Source organism: Oenanthe melanoleuca, chromosome 1A (assembly GCF_029582105.1).
Source record: "Oenanthe melanoleuca isolate GR-GAL-2019-014 chromosome 1A, OMel1.0, whole genome shotgun sequence".
NCBI classification, from domain to species: Eukaryota; Metazoa; Chordata; class Aves; order Passeriformes; family Muscicapidae; genus Oenanthe; species Oenanthe melanoleuca.
The window spans coordinates 52,780,311-52,806,007 of NC_079334.1; positions in this window are offsets into that span (position 1 = coordinate 52,780,311).

Genomic DNA, 25,697 nt, shown 5'->3' on the forward strand with positions numbered 1-25,697 from the left:
TTCCAATAGACTTCCTGTGCTATGGGATTCTATTATTTTTCTAAATGAAGAGACAAATTCCAAATAAAGCAAAATTTTGGCTGTGTGGGATGTAGCGTATTCCAAGGAACCATATATTTTAACAGCTCTTCTCTGCAGTTTTGGCATAAAAGCTGCAAAGTGAAAGTGGCAACTGCATTAACTACAGTACACCTAATTATTTCTGCTACTTTCCATTCTCTTGTGATGTTTTGGGATAGCCTTCCTGTTAAAAGTCATGCATGTCATAGTAAATCTAAGCACTTGACAACTGTGATGCTGTGCCTGTGTGCTTCAGGGTTTTATTGTAATTTTCTCACTGCTGTCTTGTGTTGTGCACACTATCCATGGGATATTGCTTAAATTTTAATTCACTTTACTACAAACAAGTATTGACTGATGTTTGAGACTGGCCTTTGCCAGGAGGCCACATATCTTCAGAAACTCTTTTGGGACTGCCACACTTTTGTGAGTATTTTAGATATCCTGCAGGTTCACAAATATAAATGCGTGCCCTTGTTTAGGAAAGGAAAGTAAATTCTTTCTAATTATACAGTCTCTTTATCAGGAGACTTATTCCTGTGATCCTTTGGGTATGCAGCCTAGATCAGTGAAATCCTGAACCTTGATGGCACATGCAAATTCCACCTTTGATCAAGTAACTGTTAGACCTGTAGCAGCACTGCATGAAATTACAGGACAATCCTTCCCTTTCACTCATGCTTCTTAATACAGCATTTCCCTTCAGTGAGATTCAGCATTTCACTTCCAATAATTTCTACATTATTTGAGTAAAGAATTACTTTATTGAAGCACAGCTGTTGATTTAAATTCACATTTTTTACTTTGGACTTTTTGGACTATATCCATCTTTTGCCTTTCTCAACTATGTATATTGAAGTTTGTTATTCTGTTTGCATCTCAATTCCTACATTTTTCAAAGATTAGAGCTATTTGTGTATGAGTGCTAGACAATCAGCTTCTTTTTTTTTTTTTTTTTTTGTCTCAGGAAAAATATCTGAATAAATTATTTGTTTGTGTTTACTGGGTAAGGTTGGTGTGACAAGAGGTCCAGTATTCTTGCCTCTTTCTTAAAGAATAATAGTTCAAAACTGTAAAAGAATCTGCAAGGCAGAAAACTGTGGAAAACAGCAAAGCACAGTGCAACCAGACACCTCCCAAAAGGGTTGGTATTTTCTCTGCTTTGCTTATCCTGATGATGGCAAGTGCAAAATGCACAAGCTGTGATTCAATGCTATCCCATCACAGTTTGCAGAAAACTGCACTGGAGAAGTGAAGACAAGATACAGGATGTATCACCAACAATAAAATAGTTACCACTAAAGAACCCTTTTTTTCTTTTTTTTTTTTTTAGCAGGGGACAACTTTTGTCACTTGTAGCAGTGACACTAGGAATGCCTATTCTGGTGAAGAAAATCTTGTAAATTATTAACAACTCCATGAATAGATTTACACAAAAAACATATCACCAAGATTGTCAGGAAGAAAATAAGCAATTCATGAGGGGAAATTTTTTTGCAGTGGGAAATTAGATTGTGAAACTCTTCCATTTCTCCCGAGTGTAATAGGGACTTGTAATTTGTAATGATCAAAAGGAAAATATTTTAATGGCTTAGCAACATTACAGAAATTTAAATGGGAAAGAAACCAACTAAAAACTCAATCCCAAATATAAAAAGAAAATTACAAGACAAAAAAGATAAAAAAACTTAAAACAGATGTGAACTTACTATTCAAAGCCTCTAAATATAATCTACATTTTAGGAACAGGACAAGCAAAGAAATATAATAAACCTGGTTAGTAGAACATTACATATTGGTTATTTAACATTCTTATTTTCCCATAATTAAAACACTGGGAGCACAGTAAATGCAGAAGCATATATTAAAACCCAATAAATCCTTCATTTTGCTTCTCCAATGCTAAGTAATTTTCAGAGAAAAAATTCTGTAATGATAAGTAATAGAACCTTTTTTGAAGAAGAGGTGATGGGAAGGAAAAAATTACAACAAAAAGAAGAAAGCAAACACATAGAGCTTAAACCTTACAGTTCTTTTGTCATTACTTGTTTGTCCTTACCTTCTAAGGACATGCACCAAGTACTGGAAAAAGCTGCAATCACTCAATAATACCTGTAGGAAGAAGAAATAAATTAAATTCTCGAGCCTTTCTAAACACTGAAATCTTCTTCCCAAAAGGAATTGTTGAAGAGGTAAATACAAATGGGGAGAATCAGAATTTACTCAATCATAATGCAGCTCAGGACTTTCATGTAGTCCCATTCATGGTTATGCTTTTTGGCTGTATTTTTGCCCCTTTACATAGAAACTAGCAAAGGTGAGCTGTTCTTTTCATCAGATGGTCCTACTGCATAGCCAGAGGCTGGAATTAGTCAGTAGTTTTTTATATCCTTAATTCTTTCAACAAGACAGAGACTGATAGGTTTTGCATTTCTTAATGAGGCAGAGAGTCAGTGAGCTTGAAGCCTACACAATACTTACTCATTGACCTTTATCTGTAAACCTTCAGCTATTCTGAAGTAAACACAGTGCTTCTGTAGGATTATGTTGCATTTTTGAGAAAATTGCAGTTATTTAAGTTAAAATAGGCAATTAATATACTTTTTTTGATAGATTAGTGTGAAAAGACATTAACAACAAAAGATCATCAGGATTTACCTTGATGTGTTAATTGGTTTGAAAAGGTTTTATGTAGTTGAAAAAAAAAATTAAAATCTACTTCTTGAAATAGTTTCTGAATAATCTTATGAATTATTACATTATCTTTTCTATATTTTAGGATTAAAGTATAGAAGAAAAAGAAAGCAAGATAAATAAATAATTATGTAAGTCTTTCTTGATGGAAAAATAATGTGGATTAACTTTTTATCAGTATACCTTTTCCTAAAAGAGAAAATATGACTGAAGATTGCTTTTCTTATATATTTTCTATATCCATAATAGTTTAGGATTATTTTTCTAGGCATATATGTTATTTTTCTACATGACTATAATTTATATTTTTAAAAAAATTCAGATCTGAATACAGGTTAGTGGGAATTTAGAAAATTATTTTAATTTTAAAGGATTCATGTAAATTTCTGTCTTTTAGAATTTCTGTCTTTAGAAACAACAGTTATTTTAATGCTTTTTAATTGCAGAATTTAAGTAATATATCATCCACTCTCTGTTGGAGTGTATCTTTTTCCATTATTAAACATGTAGGATTTTCTTTTTTCCACTGGAGTAATAGGTGTCTTAGAGATGCTAAACATTTTTTTTTTAAACTGAATTTTCTAAAGCTTTTCTCTCTAATAGAATGCTGGGGAAACATGCAGTTTTAGCAGTCTGAAAACATTAATTTATAAAAGATTGTAAAAGATAAAAAGTTGATTTTAATTTTTTTTCCAAGCAGTTTAACCAGACATATACAGCACCACTATTTTTCAAGGATTGCTTTTGTATTAGACATCTGCAAGTTATGTCTTAACCTTTGCTGTAATCCCCTTGAACATGTAAATACATAATCGTTGTCTGTATTTAAAAGTCATAATTTATTCCAGTAATAATGATTGGTCTTATCTTGCCTTCTTCATGTTTATCTTTCAAACATTGATGACAGAAACTGAAAATAATACTTTTTTTCTTTTTATATATACACAGTGGTGACCTGCTTATTAATGTGGAAATTGGCTTATTTCTATTGCTAATCATAATGTTGTCTTCTGATTAAGTTATGTCATCCTTAGACACTACAGGTATTCCTTAGGTATAGAAGATGAGATGACAGTAGAGCAAAGTTTGAGAAAATATGAATGATCAAAGCATTTATTAAGACCATTAATGAAATTACATTACACTTAATGAACTACCCAACAGACGAGACCAGTCTACATGAAGAAAGAAGGAATTACAATTGGAAAATTAGGTGCATTTTTTGCAAGCTGACACATAATGGCTTAGATATACCTGGAAAAGTCAAGCACCCCTCTCACCAAGGCCCAGTTTTCTAATTGTCTTTAACAAGCAGAATTGCTGTGAAGGCTTTTATAATACTTGAAATCTATGCATGTGGTTTATTGTGTCTTTGTAGATACAATGAGGCCAAACTTGTTTGACAGGATGCCAACAGTGATGGTGGGAGTCCCCTAACAGCCCACTCACAAGTGAGCTACCATCTAGGTAAACCAAGGCAAGCCATGGCTTCAGGTGAAACAGCTCACAACTCTGGGAGACCAAGCGGTCTAGTGAAACATTTTTTTAGAAATAAGAGAATCTTTCTTTCTTATCATTAAATATGCCATCAGTCTTTCATCCAAGAAGAAATTGATGTGTTAATTACACTATTCTCTTTAATATTTGAGCAATGCTTAAGATATTAATGCTGCACTGGTACTGTGCATTTATTACTAAAGAGAGAGAAAGATGGCTAATGACCAGAAAGACAAGACACTAGAGTGTGGAGAAGGAATTGCTTAAAGGTAAAACTGTAGTGAACTGAGATTAAGGAGGTAAGAGAAGAAGAACATGCCCTAGGAGAAAAGAAGAAAGCGTAGTGCAAAGAAGTGATGTAAATCTGAAACAATAAAAATGAAAGTGGTACTCCTTTTAAAACAATGAAGTAAAACATCTTTGTAGAAAATTCTACTGTGCAATTATCTCTTAACTTTTACAACAATGCTTGGTTTATTTCAAACATCCCAGATGGTGAAGCAGTATTCTGTATAAAAGCAATCTGATGGGGGCGGGTAGTGTGTGTATGCATGGTGTTTGATATCAAAATAGACCCTTTGCCTCCTAGACAGTGAAGAATCACTGTGTTTATTGGGACTCTGGAAACATACCTAGAGTCAGCAAATTCCTACTCAGGTCAAAATGAAGTAGAATCCTGTTAAAATTATGTCACATTTTAAGTGCATACTTGGTGAAGTCTTATTTAGGATGTGGTAAATTAAGCTCTTTTTTTGCTTTATTTTATAACATTTCACCTAAATCATGTTTAGTGCACAAATGAGAGAGATTGTATTTAAAGTAAGCCCTCCTTGCCAAGGTGACATATGCCATAATGTCTAGTGCATGATCTTTTTCCAGAGTGCATATGTTGGGTACATATGGATACCAGTAACCAGCAAGATGTCATTAGAAATACTTTTGAGGATTTTATCCTAAATATTCATAAACATTGACAACTTGGAATCTAAACCTAGCTGCAGCATTTGGTAATTATCATCATCATCATCATCATCACCATCATCACAATACTAATCCTAATAACAAAAGCAGTAACTACTAATACTAATAATCCCTTTTCAAAGTTTCCAAACCCCAGTTTAATTTTCTTGTCTTAATGTTGTATGACATTATGAAATGGCACTTTTTCATCATGTTTACTCCTGCCATCCTTAATGCATTACCAGGTGTGAGATTAATGAGTAGAGCACATGAGACCTGCCACAGTTAATCACGTTTGTAACCTTTCAGATACACAGCAGAATATTTCTTACTGTGAAACATCCTTTACCTTTTAATCTCTGCTGAGCATAGTGCTAAGTCAACACTGTAAGTTTTTTCTTATGCATTTCAAGTTAAGTCATCAAATTATTATTCATTATTTTCATATTTTTCTATCAAAGAATGGTTTGTATTTCAAGGAAATATTACAGACAGAGTGATAAGCATAATGGTAAACTTTTCTGGAATTAAAGAAATGTGAGTAGATTAGATAAAGAATAGATAAATATAAAACAAATAATAAATAATAATAATAAATAAATTATCAATAATAATAAAAAATAAATAAAATATGTAAAGAGGTAGCACTTTTGCTATTATGCATCATAATATTTACAGATAACATAATTTTTAGAATAAGTTTTAGTTCAGAAGTTTACACTTGATTTTTGAGTTTGTGTGAAGCATCAAAAGTTCACTGGAGAATGCAATGAGGCTATTCATGTGCTCATATATGCCACTGAATATAGGCAGAAATATATGAGGCTTGAAAATTTCAAATGAATTTTTTTTTTTTTACTTCTAGACTATGTGAAATGTCTCTGTGTGAATAGATAAATCTATTTGTTCATATTTGAATTGCACATTTAGGAGTGTAGTCTTAATGATGTTAGCAGTTCTTAGTGGAATTTAGTATATATTGGTTTAAACAATGCTCAGAATCATGAAATCATAGAATGGTATAGGTTAGAAGGGATTTTAAAACTCATTTAGTTCCAGCTACCTTGCAATGGGCAGGGACATTTTCCACTACACCAGCTTGTTCAAGACAATCCAGCCTGGCCCTGAACACTTCCAGGGACAATCCACAACTTTGGGCAACCTGTTGAGGTGCCTCCCCTTTCCTTACAGTAAAAACTTCTTCCTTATTTTTGATCTAAACCTACCCTCTTTCAGATAAAAGACATTCCCTCTTGTCCTATCACTACATGCTTCTGTAAAATGTCCCTCTCCAGCTTTCTTGCAGCTCTCTTGTAGGTACAAGAAGGCTGATATAGTCTCCCTAGAGCATTCTCTTTTCCAGGAAAACAGTCCCAACTCTCTTAGTCCACCATCCTAGGAAAGGTGCTCCAGTCCTCTGATCACCTTTGTGAGACGTGCTTACAGCAGCAAAAATATTTTTGGTTACCAAAATTAATTCCATGTAATAAATATATATTTCATATCTATGCAGAGATAAAAACCCCGTATAATTAAAATAGGAAAATCCATAGAAAGAAAAATCACTAAAAGTGTTCTAAATATAATGGTAAATACTATGTATCATCAACTACAGATACTTTTAAAATATTAAAAACCTTTCTTTTGTTTTGGAAATCTGGATTTCATCATGATCTGTCTAGAAACATTCAGACAGCACTAAAGCTGCAGTATCCTGTACACTCTTAGTGCTAAACCTATAATTTTATTCAGATTTGTATATGTAATTTCACAGAAATATCCTATGTACAAAGACAATTAGGAAAAAAAAACCCCAAACCCAATGAAAGTAAAAACAGTGCTAATTTTTGCAAAATACATGAAATATTTAGGAGCAGAAGGATAATATTTTTTTAAAAAATATATTATTATCTGTATTTTGTTTTTATTCAAATAAATTACTTTCTAAAAGGGTGAACAAAAAGAAAACCTGGTTTTAATTAGATGAATAGCACCAGTTACATTTTATGAAATTAATTCTACCATATTTTAATGCAATAGGATTGAAAACCACCTTTTTTCCTCTAAATGCTACCACTAATGTCAGTTACCTTAAAAAGCATACACACTTATCTTTACAGATATGTATGTTTCCAACCTTTTTTATGCTATTGATCCAATGATAAAAGCTATAAACAAATTTTACATTAATCTAATTCAAACCTCTATCTCATCTTGAATTTTTTTACTGTTGTATTTGTGTTTAAAGTTTACTGCTCACATACCTTTGATGAGTTAATATCTGGTTCCTCTATCCTTATCTATTACATTTTATAAAGAACACACAGACTGAACATTCCACAATATCTAAAGCCATTAAGTACTCAACAAATTTTTCATTATTACCATTCCCTATTTGCCTCAATTTCTAAGTCTGAGTAGGACCTGAAACTTGTCTCATCTCATCAAAGCTGAGAGGCTTCAGAGCTGTATTATATATAAGTCCTATCAAGATCCACAAACTATGCATTCCTTCATCTGCTTCCCCTGAGGGACCCCATGCATCTGATCACACCTACCAGATGGCCTGGTCTTTATGGAACAGAGCAAATGTAACTGCTTTCAGTAAAAACACAGATAGGAAAAAACAAATGCTGCATTCTTCCCTTACCAGCCTGCAAGTCAGAATTCTCACACAGTATGGAAAAACTGGATTCAGTGCCCTTCACAACCATTATTCTATCTTCTGTGTATTAACATCAAAATATAGACTAATCTCCAATGTGAAAAAGGATTTATATAGCCCTGTCAAGAAAACAAGCAAGATGAAAATGGCTTTTAAGTTACTGTAAAGCATCCACCTGGAATGCAGGAGAATGAATTCTTTTCTTTCTTGAAGAATTATCACTATTAAACACTTAGTGTGTGGAGCATACACCTCACTAGAAGTTATGCTTCATCATAGTGATTCCAGGAATTCAATGAGAGTCACTCACTGATTATTTCTTGTTTATTTAATGTATTTTGATTACTTTGATTATTTTTAATTCATCAGATGAGTGATGGTGTTACTTCTTGTTAGCAGTATTACCTCTCTCTAAAGCAATCGAAAAGGATCTGTTCTGTCACATAAATGTCCTAAGGATCTTTATGTTATTAATTTATTATTGAAATGCATAGGAATTTAGGAGTTAAAATATAACTTAGAATCTAAATGCTCTTGAATTTGGAAACATTCACAAAGATATATACTGAAATATGTAGTCTGCACTTACAAATTTGTAAGAGATTTGACCCCATTTAGACTACCATTCAACATGTTGTGCTGGTTTTGCCTGGGGTAGAGTTAATTTTCTTTGTGTGTGCAGTGACTAGTATGGGTCAGTGTTTTGGATTTATGCTGAACATAGTGTTGATAATATAGAGATGTTTTTGTTATTGCTGAGCAGACTTACACAGAACCAAGGCCTTTTCTGCATTTCACACTCCTACACTAGTGAGGAGCCTGGAGGTGCAAGAGAGATTGGGAGGACACACAGGTGAGACAGGTTATCCAAACTGACCAAAGGGACTGTATGACATCTGCTCATTATATAAAGTGGGAGGAAGGAGGAGGAAAGGGAAACAGTGTGATGGTGCTTGTGTTCCATAGTAGCTGCAGTGTGTGATGGGGCACTGCTTTTCTGGTGATGGCTGGACACCTGTCTTCTCATGGGAAGCAGGGAATGAACTTTCTTTTACTTTGGTTGAGTTTTTCCCTAAGAAACCCTGTCTCAACACACAAGCTTTCTAGCTTTTATACTTCCAAATTCCTCCCTGATTCAACTGGTGGGGGAGTGAATGTCTGCATGGTTCTTGGTTGCTGGCTGGGGTTAAACCTTAGCCCACTTTGAAGAGTGCTATTTTTAGAACAGTTTAATGTGAAAAAGACCTATAAGATCAGTGAGATCGAATGTTAGCCAAGTCCACCAGTACCAATGTACCAATGCTGCTCCTGTGAAGAAACTTTTCCTACCATCAATGATAAATTATGGAAAGGGGCTTGGTGAGCAATTTCAGCAGCTCCCTCAAGCATCCTTGTGTGTATCTCATCCAGCCCCATAGACCTCTGTGTGCTGAGCAGTGTAGCAGATAGCTGACCCTTCTTCCTACGGGGACTTCATTCTCCTTCACATCCCTGTCTTTAGCTCAGGGGGCTGGGTACTTACAGAACATCTGGTCCTACTATTAAAGTCTGAGGCAAAGAAGATATTAAATATCTCTGTTTTCCTCAGCTCTTGTCACTAAAAATAAGATTCAGTGAGCAGAATAGGGAACTATATTAACTAATCAGAAGAAAATCAAGAGAAAAAGAAGAAGCTGAAAGTATCCAAAGTCAGACAGGTACAAAATTTCTCAATCAGATTTTTTTGCTTTGAGGGTTTTGTTTTTAGATATGGTCAATCATTAGCATGGGATTAAAAACATTCAGAAATTGTATCATTCAGGTTTTCCATACTTGTCTCACTGGGGAATGAAAGCCACCTGTCTTCTCCCAAGTTATGAATGGAAATTAGCTGTATCACCATGTCTTGTTCAATAAAAGCAAATATTACCTTCCTACTATCTGTTTATAGCTAAGAATACATATCAATGTGGGATTAGGCCATTAAATCTGCAGTTTCAAGTACAGTGCTATATATTGCTTTGCACTTTATCTTGCCTACTGAGTCCTCCAACACCACCTCATCAGCTTCAGCCCCAATTCTTCCCATCAAAGTCAAATTTCCCCGAAGTTCTATCCCATGTTGCTCTAAGATCCACTGTCCCATTCATCTCTGCCTTTTCCTCACCTGGAGAGTGGGTCCTGGTGCTACCTCTGGTACCCTGGAACACTGAGGCAGGTCAAACACCTGCATTGCAGACTCAGAGTTTACATTGACTGTATACTATAGAGAAGGAAATATAATTGTCATTTAATTAGATTGTATGCAAGATGAAGAGGTATCAACTAGACAAGCCTCATCACAGAATATGGGTTACCTGGTGACTATTTGCTACAAACTAGATGGAGCTGTGTTGAGATAACAATCCCCAATACATTTTCTGAATGTATTTTCTTCTTCTAGCAGCTAGAAATAAAGGGGCACTAACAAAAATCAGTCTCAAAATGGTTTGTCTGTGATTGTCTAATACGCAGCATTTGATTTGGTAGTGTTTGATTTAGCATGGTCTCAGATCACTTAGAGCCCTAAACAATATTTTGTGAAGAATACATCTCCTGAAAGCCTTGCTGGAAGCTCAGTAGGTGCAAATTAGCACTTCCCATGTCTCAGTAGCCACAAGCCCTTGCAGCTCTTCACACGTCATCTGGTGGAAACATAGACTCTTGTGGAGTTAATAGGCAGCTCAGCAGGGTTCTGGAGAAGCTAGGATGACATATTGGAGGATAGATTTATAAACAGGATAAGACGTATTGTCGATTCATGTTAACTCAGATGATACATGGAAACTCTGAGCTTGTCTGAGATACTTGGAGAGAGAATATTCTACACTCTCTGACAGGATAATAGCAGGCATATGGGCAATTACTGCAAGCCCTAAGGTCACACAGAAAATCCTTAGCAAAGATTTTAAATCCAGGTTGAAATCCTGATGCTTACCATCACCTCTGTTTCTTTTTTCCTTTTAATTTAAATGTATTTCAGAAAGGTTATTAATTTCTGCATTAATCAAGAAGAAAGTTTCAGCAAGTCTTGTAGGATTTGCATGAAGGGTGAGGTTACAAAGATTATCAGTATTTCCTAGACCTTATCTGCAAAGCAAGTCTTAGAAGGAGGAGAACACAGCTTGAAGTCAGCTATGGTTGATTTCTGTGGGAATTGCTCAGCCCCCTGCTCTCCCTTTCAATGGGAGACAGCATGGGCTAACTGCACAAGCTATGAATGCTCTGTCAGCTTCTAAATGGGTGACTTGTAAGAATGGAGTCAAAGCATTTCTTTGAACTTCTGCAAGTGTGTATTTCTCTCTTTTTCCTTTTTTCCCCCTTTTCTTTTAATTTGCCAACATTTTTCTCTTATTTTTTTTTTTTTCTAATTAAATTGGCTGTGGTTCAAGAGAAAAACATCCCAGTCCATATGTCACTGTGTTCATAGCAGGCAAGTGTGGTAAAAATATAGCAACCTCCTCTATGTTTTTCCAGTAGATTGTACTAAAACTCTGTTTATTCATTATGTGATTAGCCAAAATGTCATTTTTGCTTTGTTTCAAAGAAAGCTAAAACCTATTGTCTTGAATACACAAGTGGACTTCTTAAACTTAAGTAAAATAATTTTTTAAATAAGATTTCAAGGCTTTTTTCTCTGTCTTTCACAAATGAGGCCACACAACTGAATTTCATTTAGAGAGTCAATGAACTGTGAGTAGATTAATGTCGGTTTTACTTCCATTCCCCACCGCATATGTGATTAGGTATACATTACTTTTCCAATAGATACAAATTATCTGGGAGGAAATGTATCACCAGCATTATTGTGTTTCTACCACGACTGGGAGAATCGTGTGACATATGAAAAGTGTGAGTGAGGAGAGCTTTGGATTTCCACAGCCAGAGTTCTGTGGGGTGGATCCCAACAGTGAGCTAGGTGTGTTTCTTTGCTGTACCCTCACTCCAATGCAGCAGCAAATTCCCATGGATTTGTGGGAAGCAACACATGACAGTTTCATATCTCTTCTGCATTCACACTAAAAGATTATTTGTGCAGGTATTTCCCTCCATGGAGGGGCTATAACTTGTAAGCCAAGCACTTCATTGTTTCACAGAAGCTGTCTTCCCAGAACTTGTCTTCACATTTTTAAAATCTGACCTAGCTTCATACTTTTCATATCCATACTTCAGTGGCTTTTTTATATTGTGATTCCTAATGTTGACACCCAGGCAAAATCGCTGTATATACTTCTGTATATGGATGTGCAAAGATCTACTTTGATTTATTCCCTATTCTCATTGCTAAAGAGTATAGGAAAGCCCATAAATACCTAAACTTACTGTTCTGGTCTGTAGCCTGTCTCTTACAATGGCCAAGAATAGGGAGATGGGAATCAACAATTAACAATTACATGTGCAGAACTTCTGATGCACTTCAAGTGTTTATATGTTTATTCTTTTTTATGTATTCTCAACCTGCAAATATTTATCTTTGTTCTTATGTCTTGAAATTGAGTCTGTGTTTGAAATCACACAATTCAATTCTTATTTACCAAGTCCCTATATTAACATGTTTAGCATTTTTAACTTACTTAACATAGATAAATTCTCCACTTTTTTGAGTACTTCTTTAAAAATTTAGAATTTAGCCTGTTGAAACTGCTAGAAACTACATTCAGGAGCAGGGATGCATATTAATGGCATGATTGTGTAGCAGCCCAGATATTTTATTGTGATTAAGTATCACAATGCCTGTGAAATGCAATTGTTGAAATTAACCTCTAATTGTGCAGGCTGTTATACATCTTGTTTTCACATGGTCTCCATACAGATGAATGGTCCATTATAGACTGCTTCAGATGAAATAAACAACTGTGAATTTCAGCAATCTTAGATAGAAATTCTCATCTGGTTTAACTGTGTTGGTTTCAAGATGCTTAATCCGAAGTTGATTTTTTAAAAAAATAATAATAATAGCTGTTATGAGGATGGGAAATTTATAGTAAATACAACAAAAGTCTAAAGACTCATTCTCTCAATAATTCTTCTAAGGGTTGCTTGTGATTAAAGATCTTGATATTTTTTTCCTGTATCATTAATGCTTTGTGTGAGTGTGTGTGTGTGTGTGTGTGTGTGTGTGTGTGTGTGTGTTAGGACCTCAATAATTGTTAGTAGCAATACAACATAGAACCTTGATAACAGTTAACAAAGCACAAACAGCAAGATTAATAGATCTAGACTCACACAAGAAATTCAATTCCTGAAAACCATGGCCTTGTATTGTAAGACAATTTAAAATAAAAAATGAATACACAATGTTTGGAAAAAATAATCTGCGAGCAGAATGGCGAAGGATTGTCCTGAGGAGCAGTGGTGTGCAGCTTCACAACTTTTTTCCATTTTACCACCTTCAATCACTTCCAAGTGACTACTTCCTGCATTCAGTTGCCCCAGACCTCTGTGGGATAACAGTATGATTTCCTTCAGCATGTCCCTGTTGTTTTGGGTGAGGGATGCTCTGAAGGCAAGGCACACCTCAGGCTCTGAGCAGAACCCAGGACAGGGAGTGCCTGATGCACCAGCAAGAGACCTGCTCCATGCTGGCTCTGACCTTCAATCAGAAACCTGTTCCAGTGTTGTGCATTTGTTTAACCTTCACAAGTATTCAAAAGAGCACTCATTTTTATCTGAGCAGAAACACAAGATGCTTTGCTTCAAGGAGATACTACCTCCTTTGCCTGAAATATATCTTTCCATTCTTGATATAGAAGTCAAGGAAACGCTAAGGACAAAGGATACAAATCAGAACAGTTTCAGATAAGAGGTAAGCTGTTACAGAGACAGATGTAAAGTAATTTCTATAGTTAGGGAAATTTATGAACAAAGGAGTTGATCCTTGAAGATTAAACAACATAGAGTTGCTAAACTTTAGGCCTTGCTGGAGAATTCTCTACTAAATTTGAAGGTAAGACCATAATAAATCAATCATATGCATATTTACACGTGCAGAGGCACACACACAGACATGCTTTTTTCACTGTAGTATTCATGCTTTCTGTCAAGAAAGTAAAACAAAGAAGGGTCTTTTTATGGACATTTCAGGACTGAGTTAGTCATGGTCTTGATGCAGCTCAGTCAAAGACAGAGGCATTCTTCTGTCTGTTTTGACTAAACGTTAGCTTTGGTAATTGAATTTTTGGCACTGTGTGAGCAAATCCCTTTTCAATTAATGCTCCCTTTTTGGCAAGCCATGCCCAGTCACAAAGACATGTCATGTTAGACAAAGAAAGATGTGCAACTTACACCTGTAATACCAGTGCAACTTTTCACTGTTCACCATGCCAGGAAAAAAAAAGTAAGGCTCATAAAATCCAAAAGACATCTGCTTTAGGCTGTGTGAGTAACTTGACACTTCACAGAAAAAGGATTAGAGATCAGTATTTGCTAAGTAATTTTTCTTTAGTACTTTAGGTATAAGTGATACCCAGTTCCTAGCATACTCCTTGGGAACATGAAAATAGTTTGGATAAGCTACCACAAAATAAAAAATTTCCAAAAGTTACTCTTCCTAAAGTCATGTTTCATATAATTAAACAAGTAGAATTCCTATATTCCTACCCTGGTGAAAATAAGCATCAACAGCTTGTTTTTAATTATCCATATTACTGTGCTGTCTTTAAGATCTATTCATAGACCATAGATACGGCACAGCAAAAACATTTAACTTGTCTCAAAAACTCCTGGGATGATCTGCAGCCTGTCCCTTTCAACTCAGCATATTCCACGATTCTGTATTAGCTGGGCAGCAATGTGCCTTCATTTTTTGATCCAAGCTATGAATTTTGACTAAAATTATTCTCCTTATAGATAAGTATTGACATTAACATTGTTTAATATTTTCTTCTGTGCTCTGGGCCTTGGGAAGGAATAGACCCTTAGCAAGTCTGTGGGTAGCACCAAATTGCTGCCTTACAGAGGAATGTTAACATGAAGGAGGAATTGTCTCATTAGGAATTGCTTAGGGAGTTCAGAAGATCCTGCACCTGGAGGAGAATGACCCCATAAAATTGTCCAGGCTGAGCAACATCTCTGCAGAGGCAGAACCTGGGTGCTGTGTCAGCAACAAATTGAACATGGATCAACAGTGTGTTTCTTTGTGATGGTGAATCCTAACCATCAACAGCATCAAAAATACTGCTAGCAAGTTGAAGGAAACTATTAGACCCCTGTAGGACACTGCATTTAAAAAAGGGCAATGGTCACAACTTGTAACAGAGAGATTCTCTATGAAGAAAAAAAATTCATAACTGTTTCAACACAAGAACTGAGACACTGTGAAATCTTAATACAGATTTTCCTAATTTGTCTGAATTTTTTCCAGCTCTGCATTGAGCAGATTGACCCCAGAAGTTCCTTCCAACCAATTTTTTGATGATGCTTTGATTTTTCCCTAGATCTGGGATACATTTTGTTATTAAATCTGAAATTTTTGCATTTAATAATGTCATCAGGTTTCCTAGAAGATTCCTGAATAATTTTTCATGGCTGGTGTTACATAGGAGATCATCTTGTCATTATCTGCTTTGACTTAGTTTTTAAAACAATGTTAAGGGCAATGAATATATGAGATCTACCAGTGTCCATCATTATGGTGTGTAAGAAAAAAGGTGTAGAAATAATCAGTTGGTTGCTCATTTTCTTACAATGGAAATTAAAAAAGCCAGGAGAAGACATTGCTCTGATTGCATACACTACATTAAAAATTTTGTGCAAAAGGTACATGGGTTAAGGCATTAGAGGAATCATATGCACAAACAGCATACCTAAAATTAGAACAGATTATTCAAAATTTTTATTTCCAGATGGAAAATCATATGAAAAGACAGTCATGAAAGAAAAAAATAATTTTTTTTGCATATAAGAAGTTCATTCTCTTCAAAGGAACAGTTGCCAGCTAATTACAGGTTGTGAATTCTTTTTATACATCATGGAATGATTCATGAGGGCATTAAGGGAAGGTTTCATAGTTACAGGCAGACATTGAGATTCTCAGATGATGTAAATCAGTCCTTCCTTTTTGCTTCTCTCAAGATAGACTTCTGTATTCCATCAGAAAATCTAGTGAGCAAATACCAAATATACAGCTTCACAGTTAGAATATAATGTATTTGTATTTAACTTTTGAATATTATATAAATTGAATTTAATTCTGTCATTGAAACCAGCTCTACAGGTCTGCAGCATTAAGTAGAAGAACTGGATTTTGTTTCCTATTGTTTTTATCCCATTCTCCAAGTCTTTGCAAGTACAGCAACAACAAAAAATTATAGCCTGAAGCTATTCCACAACAAACTGTGATCTTGTCAGATCTTATCAGCTCAGACAAGTTGGTCCTGGTCTGTAGCTGGGGTGACTGCAGCAGGGAAAAAATGAACTTAAGGAATGTTTTTATCTTTCGAGTTTCAGCCAGGTACTGCTACAGCAAACGGTTTCAATCTTTACTGCATGTTTTCCAGCTGATTTTTTTCCTGATTTAAGTTGTGCCAGCTTTTCCTGACTTTGAGAACACTGACTTCCAGCTTTCTCTGCTGGTAAGAAGGCAGAAAGATGGGATTCAAACTCTGCTTTTCTGATACATCTAGGGAATATTTTAGTTTTATATGGTTTTATGGCTGCATACCATTCCCATGGAAATAATTTTGCAAAATGCCTTTTCCTAATCTTTAGCAAGAACTTTTGGATGGACATGAGTGGACCTGAATGGACATGAAAATACAAAGAAGACTAGATGACAGAAAATTCTATATAGAGAATCATGTACAGAGAAAAAAGCAAAATATATGAAGAAATATATCAATATCCTGTTAATCTGAATTCTTGTTTAAAATTCATGAAAAGGAGGGTTAACTCTTATTTTTGTATTCCTGGCTTCATTACACACATGGTTTGATGTGCAGTGAAGGACCTAACATAACAGGGTGGGCTGGGATTTGAAATGGAAAGGATCACACCTGGTTGATATTGTAGGAGGGAAGAAAAGGAGAAAATAACCCACACATAAAAATAAACAAGAAAATAAGGTGATTAAAAATAAAGAAAAATAAAGATTAATTAAAGTGAATTAAAATACAAAAGAATGAAGAAAATATTTGAAAAAGAATGAAAAAAGGCAACCCAGTCTTGTACTAGATGTAACCATAGTGTTAAGAAGCATAGCCCACATGTAACCACGTACAAACACCTAATTCAAATATATTAATCTCATAGCAAATCCCAGCTCAAGTGTTCAAAAACATCAACAATGTGAATATGTTTTATGTAGCTGGTGTCTTCAAAGTTTATCTGCTTTCCTTTCTTTTAGCTTCTCTCATGAGTCCAATCTCTTCCATAAAAATAAAAAGCCACCTAGTAATTAGACCAAAGGCACATGTAGCACACCTCTTTCCTTTGGTAACACTCAGAAGCTGATAATTAAAAATCATCATAAAAACTCTTGATTTTGAAATATTTATTGAACTCTAAAATTATATGTCACCACTGTACAGAACAGAAGACTAATTGAGTTTTCTTCCTCTTCTCATTCTCTCTTGAGGAGAGCTGGGGCACTTTATTTTCTGGGGCATCTGAACTCTCCAGTGTGTAGCTCAGAGTCTGTTTCCTCAGCATCTCTCTTTAATAATTTCCATCATTCTGAGGCAATGTGCTTCCTATAAAAAAGTGTGGAGACAGAAGCAATTTTTGTGATAGGACTAGTTCTTTTCAATACTGAAGTCTGCAATTTTGTGTGGCCTTTGCTGTATGGAAGATGTTCAGAATTCATCAGTGTGAGGATGAAACATAATACACTATTTTCAGAACAGACATAAGTCAAAAGAACATGCTCAGTTTGTGTTTCATTCACTAACTGAACCCTGAATAAAATTCTTTCAGATTCATTATAGGGAACAATAAAAATAAAGGAAGAGAGAGAGAGAGAGAGAGAAAGAGAAAGAATGAGAGAATTGCAGAATCACACAATATGCTGAGTTGGAAGGAACCCACCAGGACCATCAAGTTCAGCTCCTGGCCCATCACAACACCATCCCCAAGAGTCTCACCCTGTGCCTGAGAGCATTGCCCAAACCCTTGAGCTCTGTCAGGCTGGTGCTGTGACCTTTTCCCTGGGGAGCCTGTTCAGTGCCCAATCACCCTCTGAGTGAAGAATTTTCCTGATATCCAACCTTAACCTCCCTGACACAACTTCAGGCCGTTCCCTTGGGTCCTGTCACTGTCACCACAGAGAAGGGATCAGTGCCTGCCCCTCCTCTTCCCCCCATGAGGAAGATGTAACAGCAATGAGGTTTCCCCTCAGCCTCTCTATTACCTTTATGTCTTTTTTTGCTTTGCAGTGCCCAAAAGTGCACACAGGAGTTGAGGAGAGCTGTCTCAGTGCTGAGCAGAGAGGGACAATCCCCTCCCCTGCCTGGCTGATGATGCTGTGCTGATGTCCCCTGACAGGACTGATGCTCCTGGCTGCCAGGGCACTGCTGACTCATGCTCAACTTGAATCCACCAGGACCCCCAGTCCCTTTCTGCAGCACTGCTCTACAGCCTCTCATACTCCAGTCTGTCCATACATCCAGGGTTGCCCCATTCCAGGCAGATTCCATCACTTTCCCTCGTTGAAGGTGGTTGCCCAGTTCTCTAATTTGTCAAGATGTCTCTGCAGGGCCTCCCTGCCTTTGATGGAGTTAGCAGCTCCTGCCAGGTTTGTATCAGCTGTGAACTTGCTTGTATCTCTTCCAGTTCTGCATCCAAGTAATTTTTGGAGATGTTGAAGTGCACAGGGACAAGGATGGAGCCCTGCAGAACCCCACTAATCACAAGTCACCATCTGATGTCACCCCATTCACTCTAAACCTTTGTGCCCCACCCATGAGCCAGTTGCTCACCCATCCCATGATCTGTTTATTCAGCTGTGGCTGGACATTTTGTCCACAAGGATCCTGTAAGAGACAGTATCAAAAGCTTTACTGAAATCCAAAAAGATTACTCAAAGAGCACCCTGTATAAACTTCTTCACAATATGGGGGAATCAATAAAATACAGAAAATATATCACTTAGAAAAATAGCATGCGTTTTCTGTAAGCAAATTTTGGTAAAAACAAATAAATTTTCAGAGAAATCTAAGCTATTCATAGGAGTATGCAAATCCTGGAAAAATAAATATGATTTATAAAAAAAAAAAAAAAAGGCAAGATCTCTTTGCCCAGGAGGTTCAAGAAGAGTATTGTGAGGGCACCTCCAGTCCCACTATTTTATAAGCCAGAAACCACAGTAATCTTTGAGAGTGGCTCCCCAGAGAAAAGTGAACCATAGTCTGCTCTTTCTGAGGCATCACACTTTCTTTTTTTGATACAATACTGCTCCTTTTTAGATATATTTGTTGATAGAGCTCATTGATTTCTCTTGAGATTTCTATCAAACAGCACCTTGGTAAGTTTATAAGGTGAAGCATGGGAGATACTGCTGTTATTATTTCATGACCTGGAAGACCTTCCCTAGGTTTAGAATATAATCCTAAACCATCAGGGCTCAGTCTGCAATGTGATGCATATAAGTCTTTAGAAATGTTGAAGGAATATCCTTGCAATTAATGTAAGTATCAGTCATTAAAGTCATCACATCTAATCGGAGGGTGTTGCTCAATTTTCTGAGACTTTTTCATTGCTTTATATATGTGGCCCATATATATCAAATCTTAATATATATCAAATCATAATACCTGCCAAGAAGTACTTCCCTTTGTGAGAGAAATACATATCTTCATTCCTTCAAGATTGTCTTTAGTACAGCCATCACAAGGTATGAGAAAAAGGAATATCTCTTTTATTGTGTGAAAATTTAAGTTCCTTTGGTTTATTGCAACCACCTTCAAGTGTTACAATATTGATTATTTAAATATCTGTTGCTGCTCTGAGTATTTTCCTGCTGACTGGCAGATTCCATTACTTTATCTGCTGAGGAATTCAGATTTGTTAAAGTTATGAAAAACAGCACTGTGTACGAATAATCAATCTCCCTCCATTGTTAGCACTGAGATGTTATGGGGACAGCTGGCATTTCCTTGACACGTTGTACGATGTCCCCAAAATCTCTCATCTTTCTAGACTTGACAGAAAGAAAATTAATCGCGCAGACAGTGATTTGTCATTCTGAGGATTATCCGGGCAGCACTGAAAGTACTAAATGTGCTGTTTGCCACAGTGATCCGCGCACAGATTCCGCAGTGGCACGAGGGCTGAGGGGTTTTTGGTGGGTGCCAGGGGGAGGTTAATGGGCTGTGTAAGGAGAAGGAGCCGGAGCATCATCACAGCCTGCCCGAGCTGCCTTCAGATGGCAGCAGAGCCCTTCGGCTGCGCCAGCGCCGGGCTGGGCATCCCGGCCGGGGGAGAGGATGCGCAGCTTCTGAGACACGTGGGAATTAAACACAAACAGCAGCTTTTCAATCATAACTTTATGTTTAACCATATCCTCATATTTTATAGAAGGAAACAGCTACTGCTAAGCTATATAACCTCTTTAAAAGCTAAAATATCTGAAGAGATAGAAAGAATGATACTGCTGAAATGAATTATAAACCACATCTTCAGAAGAGACCTTGCATTTCCTCTCTGGAATGCTGTATTCATTTGTTGTTTCTTTTTTAGATAGATACACAAGGCTCAATACTAGCCTTAACATATTGAACACTCGATTTTAAATTAGGATTGTGGAATTAAAGTCAAATTAATGCAGGATGACTTATTCCTGTTCAACGGCATTCATTAAAAAACCCAGCTCTTCAACTTTGAAAAAAAAATTAAAATTATTAAAACCAGAGTGAGATAATTAACTTCATTCTCCACATTTCACTCAAAAGCTAGTGATGTGTTTGGCAGGTGTGCAAACAAAGCCTGGATGTCTATCCAGTAGTAAATAGAAAATATGTGTGGGTCTCTTACATCTAGGATTTGTGAAATTTTATAAAGCTCTTCCTAGTGCCCACTGTTTTCTGTGTTGCATTCTTTAGGGAAAGCAAGTTTGGTCCCAGTTTCTATCACTTCACCAATCCCAATGGGTTGTGGCACATAAGTGCTGTATGGCTGAATTTCTGTTTATTTCATGAAGCCATCTGTGAACAAACACAAATGTGATGGTAGATCCCAAAGGAATGAAGAATTACTTCCTTCTTTAAGTTGTTCAGTAAGGCACAGTAAGTCCCAGTATATAATTCTAAAACAGGGATTGCTGCTGTAATTTACCTCTGGAAGCTTGGAGCTTACCTCTGGAAACTGAAAACTTGATGGGTGTCTGTCTGCCCTCTACAATTAAAAAAGAGCCCCAGACGTTAGTTTCTTCAGATGGGTCTATCTAAGAACAGGGAGAAAAACAGATGTAAAACCTGGTGCTTGTTTTAATCTCAAGTGCTTTGGGGGTGATGGAAGCACCTATTATCCCTTTTAAGTTATTTACTTGTTAATTTAATCCATGACATTGATCTCATTTGTGTGAAGTCTGCATAATGGAATCAGACTATTAGTTTAATATTTCAATCAGTAATTTGCATACTAGGGATTCAGTCTGCCTTTCTTACATAATGAAACCAGGAGAGGCCTGAGCCACTCAGCAGTGATGTAGAACACCATATAGGTAAGAAAACCCCACATTTATATGAAAAATATATGAAGCAGAACACATTTGTGCTTGTCATTCAGCCAACTTAGCAAAAGAAAGAGTTAGGTACCTAAACTGTAAATTACAGCTCTGATTTTCTATAGAACTGTGCCCTGAGATCTGTGAATTTCTCATTGTTGTCCTCTCTTCCGTCATCCTAGCAGTTTGGTCTGTAAAAGAATGCTATAGAAAACAGTGTGCTGCTCATTTCTTCCTTTGTATTCATCCCAAATGAGTATCTGTTTGTGCAGCCAGTATGTGCACATTTTCCTGCAAATATAATGTAATTTTGATTTGAGCAAACAGCTGTCTCAGCCCTCCTTTGACATTGAGTGCTAAACACATTTCATCATGCTTAGAAGTTATGAAGATAGGGATGTGGAGAAAAGGAAACAGCTAACATGGCTTGTGAAAAATCTATGGTTGTACTGGCAGAATTGCTGCCCAGGATGAGATGGTGACACAAAGGATTACTATTCTGTTTTTGTCATCCATTGTGACTCAAGCCAAACTACAGGGATGCTCAAAATATTCTTATCTGGAGATGTTTTGTTTTGTACAAGTTAATATGAGTACAAAACATTGGAAGTTACATGCTACTTTAGATATTCAGGCACTCAGCTGAGAAATATCTTAGCTAGAAGCCTAGTCCTGGGTGCAGCTTATTTTTAAGCATCTATTCAAAGTGAATGACCAGGATTTTTAGAAGGATTTGGAGAAGATAGAATTACAAAACTCAAGGTAGATGTCAAATGGTTCTGTGGATCTACCTCTTTCTTTTCCTGCAAAAATCCCCAAATAAAACATATTGTGTCCAAAAACAGGGAAATTAAGCTAGTGAAGGGACTGGAGCACAAGTCTGATGAGGGGCAGCTGAGGGAGCTGGGGGTGTTCACCCTGGAGAAAAGGAGGTGCAGGAGAGACCTTATCACATCCTGCAACTCCCTGAAAGGGGGTTGTAGCCAGGAAGGTGTTCTCTTCTCCCAGCTATCATTTTCTTTCAATTTCATAGTGTGATTTTATTTATCTACTTGTTTGTATTTTGTTTTTGTTTAAGCCATATGAGACTACCCTCATCAGTTATTTTTAGAAATGGGGTGCATTTCCTGCACCCAAAATGTACCCAGTACTTTAAGAACAGGAGAGTGTCACTGACATGACACATAGAAATCAGCAGTGCAAAATGACCCTTACAGAGCTGTGCTGATTTACCAGATTTTCATGATATTGGTATACAGTTGTCAGTGATTTTTAATTTACAGTAACTATGTCAAGCTATTAGCATGCATCAGCATTCACTTGTAGAATGATTTGGAAATGCAAAAATAATATTATAAGCATCTAAAAGTCCTATCTTTGGCTAAATTTCACAGTTTTAAAAATTTTACTATCAAAATAGTATATTAGGTATTTTGTGATGAGTGATTTTTAAACTGAATCTTTATTTCTTCTTATAAATGTTTAATAGTCTCAAATGAGCCTGGTTATCTCCTGAGTTAGTCCCTGACTGAGTTTCTGAAATTCATAATGTTAAAATACATGCTGGAAAACCAGTGCTTTATTTGTATGGATGAAATGATCACAAGCCACAGCTAAGCTTCCCAACCTGACAGCATATGTGAAGGATGTTAAAAATGTCTGCATGATAATGTGAAGCAAAGAATGCCACATTAAGCTTCTACAAAAGACTTCAATATTGAGAAATAAATATGTGGTAGGCATGGAAATTATATTTATAGTTAATGAGACTACTATAGAATAATTCAATTTGGCAATTGAAAATTATTTTTCAAGCAATTGATTTAAATGAGTTAAGGCAAAAATATTCAGAATAAATTCCAAAATGTGAATGAAATTGTGTGTACTTTCAGACATTCTGCTATTTTGGCATTGCAGTGCTGCATCTAAATTACAAATGAGCTCAAGGGCAGGGTACAAGAGCAAAGACTACATGTAATTTATGTGGGGTTAAGGAATACACCTTATATACAGAACTAAGGATTTATTGTTAGATTAATTAAAGTGAAGGAGCTGTTATTAACTCAGTCACAATTAATTACTATAACAGATTATAATGACAGACTTGAAACTGATAAAGACAAACACTTTAGTATCAACTCTCTTCCCTGGTGCTAGGCTCACCCCTGAAGCCTGCCCAGCACACCAAGGTCAAAGGCACCAGTCTTCCCCAGGAAGAGGAGATGCAAGTATTGTGAGTTGTCAACAACCTTGCTCATTTGACAATAAACATCTTTTATTGATGGAAGATTTCTTGGTTCTTGCTCTTCAGTGAACTTAAAATTCTGCTTATATGTTTGCTGACCTATTTAATCTTTATTCACAGATCCCCATTTTCATGTACTGCTGAGTTTTATTATATATACAATGTTTTACATCTACTGCATATTCATTCTTTGCTTCTTTGTTTTCCTCAAAACCGTTTTTTTTTAATTCCCAGTTAATAAAGCTTCATGTCTTCAGTGAATAGCAACTGAACATTTGTGACACATTTTGTGGCCCTGGGCTGACCAGTATCACCTTTTCAAGGCATACATCATGATCTTTACTCACACTGTCAGCATCTCTGCTTCAAGCTCTTGATTTTGTTCAACAGGCTTCAAGCTGTGGTTTCCTGATAACAACTAATATTTTGTTACCACGAACTAATCTGAGAAACATCCTTTCTGGAGTGACACTGAATAGATCAGTCTGCGAGAAAATGATCTACTGATCCATTTCAGATATATATCTCTCCATAGATACTGCAGGTACAGAAATTATACTGCAAGTTACTGCATGTTATTAATATCTAATGGTTACATTGGCATCACTGATATCAATATTTCTTTGCTCCAACATAGTGCTTATATGCTAACTGAAACTTCTATTCTAAAATATATTGTACTATTCTAATATCTGCTGCTCAGTTGTGATCTAATATCAGCAGTTCCAAGTGTACTGCTGTTGTCCTTCCAGTTACCTATACATTCACCCATAAATTCCTGTACAATTAATCTTCATGTATTAATGTGTGTTAGTGTGTCCTTCCAAAGAATTTGTACTTGAAATATGAATGAAAAATTAAAGGTAGTAATTTTTGTAACAAGAGTCCAAAAGCTCTCTTGGCTTTCCAGATTTGTGGAGTAAAATCATAACCTGTGGATCAGGAGGTATGGATAGATGTGCCACTGGGTTTTCCAGAGGCCTCTCCATTAGATCCTGGCAGGCAGCATGTTGTGAAGTGTTGTGTGCTGTTGGAAATGTAAGTAACTGCCACACACACAGTGTGAGACCCACATCCTCTCTTGAATGTTCAGTGTTAGTGAAATGATTTTTATTCTCTTTAACTCTGCTGCACGATAGCCTTTTACACTTTCACCAAGCTAGTGCAAACAGGTTGAATTAGCAGTTGCTGATGAAGTTTTCAGCTTTACATGTATTTTGTGAAATCAAATCTGTCTCTGTGCTTTAGGGAGCATTAAATGTGAGTCATGTAATCACAGATGAGTTGCTGCTTAACCATTGGGGAAACTGCATCTCCCAGCCTAGAAACTCCAGGCTACAAACAGACAAATATCTAACACAAAGAGCCACATTGACAATTGCTCTTACAGGATAAGACATTTTATTTTCCATAACCTAATGTCTTCATGAAAAAAAGAAGTGATGCAATTATGAAGTGATTACAACTAAAAGAAATAATATCTCTGGTTTGTAGAGTGAACAAGATTTATCAACAATCTCGTACCTTTGTCGTTTCAGCTTGGAAGAAAATACCAGCTGGTGGCATGTTTTGAAATGGAAGTTATATATTTGAAGTTCTAAATTTCTCAGAATTTGGTTATTTCTTTAAGAATCACTTATTAAATTTTGTTGGTTTTCTTTTTTTTTTTTTTAAAGCTAAAGTGCTGCTCTTTATGCCCTCCATGGGAGCTTCACACAATAAAAGGCTGTGGGATGAAATATTGCAATGGCACAGAAAAAGAGCAGATTTAAAAATGAAACAATCTACTATAAGGAAAAGAGAGCTAGAAATCTTAAAACTTCACAGACAGATTCTAGTCCTGGTGCTGTGGTACGTGTTGTCTAGCTTTGATCAAATAATTTCAATTTTTTGCCATTTTA